Raw genomic sequence first — 12,264 nt, 5'->3', positions numbered from 1 at the left:
TGTTTGAGAGCCCATATTATGCCCAAGTATTCTCGCTTGGTGGTGGCATAGTTTTTCTCCGCCCGATTCAGGGTACGGCTGGCGCAGGCGACGATGTGCTCGCGGCCTTCCTGGACTTGTGCCAACACAGCACCTATGGTGAAGAGGGAGACGTTGGTGTAGAAGCAGAAGGGGAGGGCGTAATCGGGAAAAGCCACGATGGGGGCGGAAACAAATTTGTTTTTTAGCTGCTGAAAAGCAGCTCGTCGCTCGTCTGTCCAGAGGAACGGTTCCCCCTTTCGGGTCAGGTCGTGGAGAGGTTTGGCGATGTGGGCAAACCCTTTCATGAAACGGCGATAGTAAGACACCAAGCCTGGCAAGGCTCGGATGCCGTAGACGTCCCGTGGTGGTGGTATGTACGTGATGGCGTGGAGTTTGTCAGGGTCGGGAGAGATTCCTGCCTGGGAAATAATATGTCCCAGGAATGAGACGATCCAGGCAGCCAGGATGCACTTGGTGGGCCGGAGTTTGAGGCCTGCATGTCGGATTCTGGTAAAAACCCAGAGGAGGCACTGCAGGTGGTCGGCCCAGGTTTGGCTGAAGATGATAACGTCATCTAAGTACTCGAGGCATATCTCCCACGTGAGGCAGCTGACAGATTCCACTAACCTGGAGAAGGTGGTGAGGGCATTGCAGAGACCGAACAGCAGGACACTGAACTCGTAATGTTTGCCATTACTCATCGAGAAGGCAGTTTTGCCTAGGTCTTCCTGTCGCACGGGGACTTGCCAATACCCCGACTGGAGGTCCAAGGTAGAGAACCAGGATGCTCCGTACAGGGAATCCACGGAATCGTCTATTCGTGGGAGTGGAGTGGCGTCTTTGATAGTTATGTCGTTAAGGCGGTGGTAGTCGACGCAGAATCGCATCGTGCCGTCCTTGTTTTTCACGAGGACGACAGGGGAAGATCAGGGGCTGGTGGAGGGGGAGATGACTCCTGCTTCTATCATCTCTTGTACCTGGCGGTCCTCCTCTTCCCGCTGCCTAGGGTTTTTTCGTCGAGATGGTTGTCGAATCGGCGGGCCTGTCGTATGAATTTCATGCGACAAGTATGTGGTACATCCGATGTCTGCTGGTCCTGCCGCGAACAGATCCTGGAAATCCAGGAGAAGGCAGCGTAGGGTGCCTGACTGATGGACGGAGAGATGGTAGGGAACGGGTGGCAGGGGGGTGGGGGGAGTGGGAGAGGGAAGGGGCGCGGGGCTTGGCTTCTTCCATCTCTCTGATTACAAGCCCTTTTGGGAGGGTGAGGGGTGAAGGGGTGAGGTTAGTGATTCGGACTGCCGTGCGATGTGGGGGGAGGAAAGTTGGAGGCAAAAGGCAGGTCGAGAGGGCTCCTGGCGGCAGGAGGGGGGAGAATAGGACAGAAGGGCCGGAGGGCCGGTTGAGGGGCACCCAGGCCTCGTGATGAGGGGGGATGGTAACGAGGGCGGAAACAGTGGCGGGGAAAGAGGGAGGAGGAGGGGCGGTGGGAGGGGCACGGAAGGGGGGGGAAGGAAGGAGGGAGGGGGCGAGTCTTCCGGCCAGGGCTGTGGTGTGCAGGTGCAGATGGCTCAAGGAGGGTCGGGTGGGGAACGGAACTGGAGCTGTCTGTAACGGCAATCTATGGTGGCTCCTAGCTTCTGAAACAGGTCCAGTCCTAGGTACCCGTTGTAATTCCGGCAGGAAGAGCCAATAATTATAAACTGGTGCTGGGTTGACACCAGTTGGTGGGTGTCGACTCTTAAGGCCAATGTCTCCCCACGGATGGGCAGGGGGCCATCCCCCACGTCAGAGTCCGAGAAGAGGCGGTTATTCATCGAGATGGCCATGGACTTGCTGTAAGTAGGCAGAATGTTTCATACTGTACTTTTTTCCATACTATACTTACCTCAAACACCTCATTTCACTCTTTAATGTCCTTTATTGATGTGAATAAGGTGTTAGGAGCTATGCATGTGCAATAGGAAGGTGTTTTTCTGAGTTAGGCTAGGTTAGGGTCCATAAGTACCAGTCCAGGAGCCAGGCACTTGTAAGTACCTAGAATGTTGAACATTGTATGAACCTACCTCAAAACCCTCATTTTATGCTTCTTTTGCATTTATTTCAGTCTTTTATGTGCCTTATTGGTGTGATTTGGGTCTTAAATAGGTGCTATGCATGTCCAGAGGGAGTTGTATAGATGTTTCTCTAAGTTAGGGTCCATAAGTAAGTCCATAAGTTGGGGCCCAATATCCGGACCTGCCTATGGCTCTATTACATCGGATACTGGAGGGATTACTTATATATATATACATATATATATATATATATATATATATATATATATATATATATATTGTTATGAAGGTTGATTTGCCAGTTAGGTAGTCTCGTACCTTCAAGACGTTTCTGGTACCGTAAGTCAGTACGAGTCGTCTGAGTTGCCAGTTTGCCTGGTGTTTGTGAGCGTAGTTATTTCGTAAGTTAAACATTCATTTATTTTTGTGCTCTTTTTCTTTAAAATGTTTTATTTAAGTGATTGTTTGTTAAATCATGCAGTTTAAGTTCGTATGGTAAATGATTTAGAGTGTTATGTAATGTAAGACAACTCTAGAATGTTTTGATGTCTCATAGTTGGTAACTGTTGTTGCTACGGGCTGATGCAAGACAGTATGTCCTAGAATGTTGGAGAAGTGGACGTTTCTAGAACAATGCAAGCTTATATAAGGATGGGGAAGAGCTTAGTTGGTCGGTCAGTTTGGAGTTTAGTCGGGTTTCAGGTCAGTTTGTGTGAAGTGCAGTCGGTTTTGGTGCAGTGTCAGTGTCAGTGAAGGTTGTATATTTTTGGTACTTGTGAAAACAGTGGCAAACAGTGACGGGTTATTGAAGTTTGTATATCAGTGGAACTTGAGAAGACAATGAAGTGTATTAAGTGTAATTACTGTCAGTGAAGATTATTTTCAGTACTTGTGTAATAATTGAAGTGTTAGCAAGCATTAAGTGTACTAACTGTGAAGTGTTGTTAAACATTAAGTGTAACAGCAATCTATAAAGTGTGTATAGCTCCAGTGCTTGTGAGAACAGTGAAGTTGAAAAGCATTAAGTGGAATTACAGTAAACCCCCACTTTATCGCGGGGTTAGGTTCCAAAGGCACCCGCGATAAGCAAAAATCCGCGATGTATTGACGCTACCCCTAAAATGCCTATTTACAGGTATTGTCTCTATTAATATGAAAAACCAGTATGGGTACTCACTGATGATGAATGAGATGAACTGAAGATGATGATGATCATGAAGTTCAGTACAAGGTGTACAGTATACTGTACAGTATTAGTTGTGCAGCTCTTGAGAAGGCGCCTATGACGACATTTCTGCGGGCGGTGAGTGAAACGTAAGTGTAATGTAATAGTACTGTACAGTACTGTACTGTACTACTTGACCTAAAATGCCTATTTACTACTACTAATAAGAGAAAACAGTAAGGATACTCACCGATGCAGAACGAGTTGAATTGAAGATGTACTGTAGTTGTGCAGCTCTTGAGAAGGCGCCTATGACGACATTTCTGCAGGCGGTGAGCGAAACGTAAGTGTAAAGTTACTGTATTGCTTGCTAACTAATAAGGACATGAAATATCACTGAAATTAAGAAATAACAAAGAAAGTGAATTGTACAGTACTGTACGGGTACTCACGGATGATGAGTTTGATTGATGATCATGAAGTAGCTGTGCAGTACGATGCTGATGCTGATGATGATGTACTGCACAGCGAAGCAGAGCGTTTACAGCTCTTCAGAGGGCGCCTCTTCATCAGGCGCTTCAGGTGATGCAGGTGCTTCAGGAGGTGCTGCTGCTGCTGGAGATGTAGGTGGAGTCTTTTTCTGTGGCTTGAGGAACATGGTGATGGGGAGTTGTTGCCGTTGTTTCTTCATGGTATTGAAGAGATTTCTGTACGACAGAATGGCTGTGTCAGTCGCATTGGAGAACTGCACAGCGCGAACCATGTATGGATCCCACTTCTGAGCCATCAGCTGCAGGTCGTTTGCGGCTCTCATCATGTCAGACAGGCGCTCTAATGTTAGACCCTCCTCCTCCTCCTCCTCCTCTTGTGCTGGATCTGTCGGCTCCTCGTCCTCCCCTTCGCTGGCTGACTTGGTTAACTCTGCCAAATCCTCATCTGTCAGGGTCTCGGAGTGTGCGTCAATGAGGTCATTGACTTCCTGGGGCGTGATGTCAGCAAAACCTTCACCACCTAGGATCTTCGCCAGCTTGACAGACTTGTTCACTGCAGAGTGGTGAATTTCTTCGGGGGAGAAGCCTTTGCAATCGTTGACACACTCGGGCCACAATTTTTTCCAGCAAGCATTAAGGGTTTCCTTCTTCATGTCCTGAAGCGCCTTCTGGATGATGAATAGACACGTCCCGATGTTGAAGCTGCGCCAATAACTTTTCACAGTGAAGTCGTCGTCCCTGTCCATTGCATCCACCAGGTGTTGAAGAGATCCTTTGGTGTAGAGTGCCTTGAAAGCACGGATCACTCCTTGGTCCATAGGCTGGATGATAGAGATGGTGTTAGGAGGCAAAAATTCAATCTGCACTCCCTCGTAGTGCAAATCAACAGGGTGGCCACCAGCATTGTCCAGCAACAGCAGCACCTTGAACTCTAGTCCCTTGTCACTGAGGTATTGCTTGGCCTGAGGGATGAAGCACTGATGAAACCAGTTGGAAGTCAGCAGCTTCGTAATCCATGCCTTGGGGTGGCTCATCCAGTGGACTGGCAGCACGTTCTTATTTTTGTTCTTGAAAGCCCTGGGGTTTGCTGCCTTGTAGATGAGGCCTGGTTTCATCATGAAGCCAGCAGCATCGCCACAGAAGATAAGAGTAACTCGGTCCTTCTGTGCTTTAAAGCCAGGTGCTTTGGCTTCCTCCTGCATTATGAATGTCCTGGACGGCATCTTTTTCCAGTACAAGCCAGTCTCGTCCATACTGAAAACCTGTTCAGGCTTGTAACCCCGTTCCTCTATGATCTGCCGGAACGTTTCCTGGTACTTTTCTGCAGCTTCACTGTCCGCCGATGCAGCTTCCCCGTGCAAATTCACACTCCTGATTTGGAACCGCTTCTGGAACCGGTCAAACCACCCTTTACTGGCGTGAAATTCCTCAGGCTCTGGTGCTGTAGATGGTCCTGGTTGCGGCTCTTCGTCATCGTCTCCTTCGGCGCCCTCTGCTGCGAACTGGTTGTACAACTTCCTTGCCTTCTCGCGGATGATGTTGTTGTCCAGTGGGATGTTTTTCTTCCGGCAGTCGGTTATCCACAATGCCAGGGCCGATTCCATCCTTACTATGTGTTTGTTCCTGCCTGTAGACACCCTCTTAGCATTCTGGGAAAATCTTGCTGAAGCAGCGCTCCTGATTGCATCCTCATTCTTCTTTATGTACCGCACTGTACTTTCGTTGATCCCGTAACGGCGTCCGACTGCGGCATAGCTTCTCCCTTCCCGCAGCATGTCGAGAAGTTCAGCCTTCTCCTGCAGCGTCATAACCTTCCTCCTCTTGACTTCCTTGGCACCAGAAGGCTTAAAAGATGCAGGGCGTTTGGGTGGCATTGCAGGGGCTTCAGAAAACCAGGAGAAACCGGCAAAAACAAGTGGTGAAAGGCTGAAGTGGGCACGGTGATGTAGCTGAGGCAGGAACACGCGGTAAACTGGGAGATGCGGTATGGTGGTGCGGTGAAGTCCCGCTCCTTTCTTTGAGGATGGCGCGTCGGCAGCAGCCAATCAGCGGCAAGTAAAAATGTACTGTAAAGCGTGTTTCGATTGGCTACTGGTAAGGCTCCAGCCAATTGTGTGCCACTTACCAATGAGTCTGGGTATTTCCTCATCCCACGCCACGATTTCGCTTGTATTTTATCAAATATATTAGCTGATTTTTACTTATTATTTTAATTAATACAGCTATTAATATTTTAGAATAAATAAAGATGTAAAATACCATAAACATATCCATTTCAGAATACAGTACTCTAATGAAAATAAAGATGTAAAATATGTACTGTACCCTAAAAACAGCCTTAGTAGGCTTTGCGGAAACCGCGATGAGTCGGGGTTTCCCGCAATGTAAAAATTGTTAGGTTCCAATGAAAAATCCGCGATAAAGTGAACCGGCAATATCTGAACCGCATTATAGCGGGGGTTTACTGAATTTGGAAAATAAAGACAGTGAACTTTAAGGAGCCAGTGTTTATTTTCGCCTCAGCTGATCTTGTGTACTGCACACCTAAAGGCTGAACATAAGAAGAACAACTCACTGGGCAACGTCCTTCCTGTACTGTACTAGTGCTGTTGGAGCCTGTGGCAGTGTGGGGACTGGGATGTAACAAAATATATATATATATATATATATATATATATATATATATATATATATATACATATATATAATTATATAAAGTGGAGTCTCTTTTATCTGAAAATCATTATATATATATATATATATATATATATATATGAGACCCGTAATAACATAGTGTACCGAGCGCCACTGCAAGCAAAACTGAGTTAAGTATACCACTATGTAGCCCAAACCCTCTTAACCCTTTAACCGCAGGTATTGTTTTGGTCTGACTGTCCTCTCCCGCGGGGGTTTCAGCCAAATGTAAACAAACCTTTAAACCTTAATAACTCTGCACAGAATAAAGCTAGAGAAAAAAATTAGGTACCATTAGAAAGTACTAACCTTCAGCTTTCCATTGATGTAGGTTTCATGACTTTGTTGACTTTCACAGGACGGGCAGAGCCGTTAGAAGTGAGGGGTGTAAAATCACTATTTTACGCCCCACACACCAGTACCAAATGCCAACCACTCTCTCATAATAGTAATATAAACATATATGAACACTGTACATACGATAAACACCCACTCTGTGTTCACTGAGGTAGGTAAAAGGCACTTCACTGCGGCTGCGCCTCACTTCACTGTGGCGTCACCCGCTCACTGACGTTTCAGGTGATCTTTTCATTATTTCTAACTTCTAATATTATTTTACATATAATCTGGGCAATATACATTATATTTACACTGCACTTATTACTATATTGCGTCACTGTCGCATCACAGAATTACACAAGTGCCGCAGAATTACACAAGTGCCGCAGATTCTCTTATTACAATATCACTTATTATGCTGGCCAATATTTACATTTTCTTCTAGGCAAAATATCCCTTATTACTACATTATCCATTATACAATTATTGGTAAAGCACGTCACTGTCGCATCACTGTATATCACTGTCACTTTCAGTAACTCTGCACAGAATAAATCTAGAGCGAAAAATAAGGTACCATTAGAAAGTACTAACCTTCGGCTTTGCAATGATGTAGGTTTCATGATTTCATTGACTATCACTGGATGGGCAGTGCCATTAGAAGTGAGCGATCTAAAATCACTATTTTTCGCTCACACACCATTACCTTCGCTCATACACCATTACCAATTGCCAACCTCATTCTCATAATAATACTATAAACATATATGAACACTGCACATATGATAAACACCCACTCTGTGTTCACTGAGGCAGGTAAAAGGCACTGTCATTACCCGCACTTCACTGCCACATCAGCGGTGTTGTAATCACTATTTTTCGCTCACACACCATTACCAAATGCCAACCTCATTCTGATAATAATACTATAAACACATATGAACACTGCACATACGATAAACACCCACTCTGTGTTCACTGAGGCAGGTAAAAGGCACTGTAATTGCCCGCACTTCACTGCCATATCAGCGGTGTTGTAATCACTATTTTTCGCTCACACACCATTACCAAATGCCAACCTCATTCTGATAATAATACTATAAACATATATGAACACTGCACATACGATAAACACCCACTCTGTGTTCACTGTGCCTGCACTTCACTTCCACATCAGCAGTGTTGTCGCTCACACAGCTGGACAGATACTGATGCGTGTTTGGTCCGGGGTGGGGTGGGGGGCCCAGGGGGTGGGAGGTGGGGCCCCAGGGGGGGGAGGAGGGAGGTGGGGGTCGGCTGGAGTGAAAGAACTTAATAGCTACTCTCCCTTGAAACAATTGGCGCACGGAAAAAACGCGGGGTATTCAAAATATTCACAAACATTCGAGAATGACACCCGCGGTTTGGTCCAGTTTTTGCAATGTCATTCTGGAATGACACCCGCGGTTAAAGGGTTAATCTGGAAAGCAACCACGAGGTACAGAAAGCAACTGGCATTTGGGTCCAAATTCCCCTTCTGTAACATGGTCTCACTGCCTGCTTCACCTCACTGTGTCGACAAGCCTTCATGCTGGTCACAGAGTGTGCCAAGTGCCTCCCAGCAACATGTTGTCTGGTTTTACCAGATACTGGCATTTCTTTATGCTTGCAGTCATACATTTTTTTTTTAGCATTATGAATTATTGTACCATTATTCTAACCTAATGGGATATTTTAGCATAGAACTGCATGATTTTAAGGGTAAGTTAGCCATAATGTACAGAAAATGGGAAAGGCACAGAGCTCAGCAAGACACTAGCAACTGTGATCTGGGAATATGTCGCGACGTGACGCAGTTTTTTGTTAACCAGCCGGCCTAAAACACTGCCTGGATTAACTGTCTATTTTCAGTGCTGTTTTAATGTTTTTCCTCATTGTCTCGAGAATATGAGTGACTTTAGTAGTGAGCAAAAAGTTGCTGGTCCTCCTCATAACAGATAAAGAGCTTACCATTATTCCTAAATGGCTAAAATGAAAGATTTTTTTTTTTTATAATGGTTTTTAATTTCTGAAAATAGTATTACATACATCTATTTTGCTTTTGTAAACATTTCCCATTGATATCTTTGGTTGGTCTGATTGTTCAAAATGCTTATTGAGAGTACGTTTGTCTCTCAATAACCACACTGGAGAAAAACGCAGCTATTGTTGTACCTTTCAGATTGCTACTAATTTCTCTTCTACCAAGATTAGCATGACACGAAAGTACGAACTTCAAGCTAAAATATAAAAAAAGGCACTAAAAAATATTCACTAGTTCCAAAGTTATGGCATTTTGAAAGTTACACAACTTTAACTGTGTTTTTCTCTGTTTTCAACATGTGGCGTTCGGTACACTATGTTATTAGGGGCCTCATATATGTATATATATATATATATATATATATATATATATATATATATACAGTGGAGTCTCTTTTATCTGAAAATCATGGGACTTTCAAAGCTTCATTTAATCGATTTTTTTTTGGATAAAAGATACTGTAATAATATGTAGGATACAAGGGAACAGTATTTTTTTTTTTTTTTATGTGTCCGACTCTGGGCATAGGCTTCACAGCCTGCTATCAAGGCCCAGCAGTCCTCCTACATACCATACACCTCTACATGTCACCACTTCGGCGCTAACACCCACCGTCCATATTGAATACATGCTAGGGCTGTCTCATACAGGACTGGTGCATTGGTATTAGCAGGGGTATTTTTACGACATGTCGGCGGGTCTTCTGGTAGATCAGTAAAGCCTGATTTAATGAAATTCAAATCCTTAAACTGTTCCCTGCCCCAGCCAGGATTTGAACCTGGGCCCGTTAGGACTGCACACCACCTCTCTACCAGTTGAGCCACCGCCTATACCGGTACTCGCCCATCACCCACTTCTGGCGATGTCTTGCCCACCACCACCACCAGCACCCCAAAAGCCACTCAACCATAACCAAAACACTTAATACACAGTAGTAAGTACGTATGTAACTGCACTTTTGTAACTGTAATAGAAACTGTTAAATTAAATAAATCTTCACTCAAATAAACTTAAATAAACCTTCACCAAAACAATTACATAATTCACTGTGAGCAATTCGAACAAATAAAGTCTTAAACCTAATTGTTTTTTCATATTTTCTGTTTCCTTATTCAATCATTTCCACATCATCCACATCATCTCCCACATCAGCCAAATTTTCCGAGGTGGTGGATGGAGGCTCACACAACCAATGCTTGCTCTAGTGACTAGCGGCGCAACTGTAAACTAACGCTAGTGGCGTGAAACAAGTCCGCTGTTTAAATTTTCGGATAGATTTCATATTTTTGCGGTTAATCAAAATGAGAACGTTTTAGTAAAATAACGGTTAATGGCACATTATGGTTAAAAGAATTTCAGACAGAAGAGACTCCACTGTACATATACACAGGTATACCCCAGTTTAATGATGCAGTTGGTTAGGTAAAAACCCATCGTTAGGCGGGGTATCGTATATCGGGGTAGATTTAACCTGTAAAGTGATGGGATGCATTTTCAGCCTTGGGTTTCCCCCCAACCAAATCCTAAACCCACCCAAATGAGCCTGAAAACAAGTTTAAAGCCAATCTAAATGGCCTAACAGCTGTAAAAGTAGCTAACCTAAGCCTAACACCTATAAATACAAGTTTCTCTAACCACCAACACCAAACTACATGCACAGTACACAATACACTTCCTTTTCCAAAATCTGAAAAAATTATGGCATCTCTAAACATAGCCTCAGAGTCCCCAGGGGGGGAAATATAAATGCCCCCACCATCCACCCCTCTCCCGGTGATGACTCAAAGCTGCCTGGAACCATTGTCTGACTCACTTCTTCATTTGTGCAACATTCGCAGCCTTTCCTCTAACTTTTGCTCTGTTCGGCACCACCTCTCCTCCTCTAAACCTCACCTTCTTTTCATAACTGAGACTCAGCTGTCTGAGGCAACTGACAGCAAATCCTTTTCTGTATCCTCCTACTTTATACTAATTTCAAAGCCAAACAAGGCTGTTGTGTATATATACGCAACTACTTATCTTGCTCTCGTGTTCCTGAACTTGATTCTTCTGAATTCTCTTACACTCTGGCTTCGGCTTTCCTGTTATTCTCTGACTAAGTATATCTGTGCTGTTTACTTATCCCCTAATTCTACTGACTGAAAAACTCTTTGACTATCTTACTTCCATGATGGAACACATTCTATCCATTTCTCCTTTCTCTAAAATCTCCATTCTAGGAGATTTCAATGTTCACCACCACCTTTGGCTCTCCTCTCCTTTCACTGATCCACCTGGTGAACAAGCCTACATCTTTTCTATCCTTATTGACCTAAAGCAGTTGTACAGCACCCTACCCGTATCCCTGACCGCCTTGGAGAGAACTCCAACATATTTGACCTCTTCCTTACAACTCTTCCTTCCGCTACACTGTTAATCTCTCCTCTCCGTTGGGCTCCTCCGATCACAACCTTATTACCTTAACCTGTCCTATCGCTCCGGTACAGCCTGTGGACCCTCCAAAGAAACGTCGACTGTGGCACTTTGGAGCTGCAGATTGAGAGGCCCTTAGGCAGTACTTCTTTGATTTTCCATGGAATGATTGTTGCTTCCATGGCCATGAGCCATCTGAGTGTGCCCTGCGCATTACCGGTACAGAGGTTATTCTCTCGGGCATGGATGCATACATTCCCTTCTCATATCCTTTGACTAATGCAAGAAAGCCTTGGTTTAATCGCACTTGTTCTAATGTTGTCTGCAACAAGGAGAGGTCCTATAAAAAGTACCACAGTCAACCCACCCCTGAATCACATTTTTAATGTTTCTGCCCAGAATCGCGCTAAGTCTGTTCTTCGAAAAATAATTTCATTCGTACTAAATGCTCTCAACTCTCCAATTCGAATTCTTCCCACTTCTTTTGGCACCTTGCCAAAAACCTTTGTACGGTAACAACTTTGCCTCATCATCCTTCCCTCCTCTTTTCTACTCTGATGGTTCTGTAGCTATTTCTTCTTCTGATAAAGCAGATCTCTTTGCTCAGACTTTCTCCTCCAATTCCACCTTAGACGATTCCAGTGCTGTTCTTCCATCACTTCCCCCCTCAGACTTCCTCATGGCTGACATTAAAATTTCTTCACCTGATGTATTTTCTGCCATCATAGGCCTCTATACTAACAGGGCATATGGGCCTGATGGAGTCCCTCCTGTTGTCCTCATGAACTGTGCTTCTGTGCTTACACCCTGCCTAGGTAAACTCTTTCGCCTTTGTCTATCAACTTGTACCTTTCCTTCTTGCTGGAAGTTTGCTCTCATTCAGCTGGTCCCAAAGAAGGGTAACCATGCCCAACCCTCTAACTATCGTCCAATTGCTTTAACATCCTGAATCTCAAAAGTTTTTGAGTCAATTCTTAATAGAAAAATTCTAAAGCATCTTTCCTATCACAACCTTCTTTCTGA

The sequence above is a fragment of the Coenobita brevimanus genome, chromosome 24, assembly GCF_032717465.1.
Source record: "Coenobita brevimanus isolate Jiangsu-jjx chromosome 24, ASM3271746v2, whole genome shotgun sequence".
NCBI classification, from domain to species: Eukaryota; Metazoa; Arthropoda; class Malacostraca; order Decapoda; family Coenobitidae; genus Coenobita; species Coenobita brevimanus.
Note: the sequence above shows the minus strand (reverse complement) of the source record.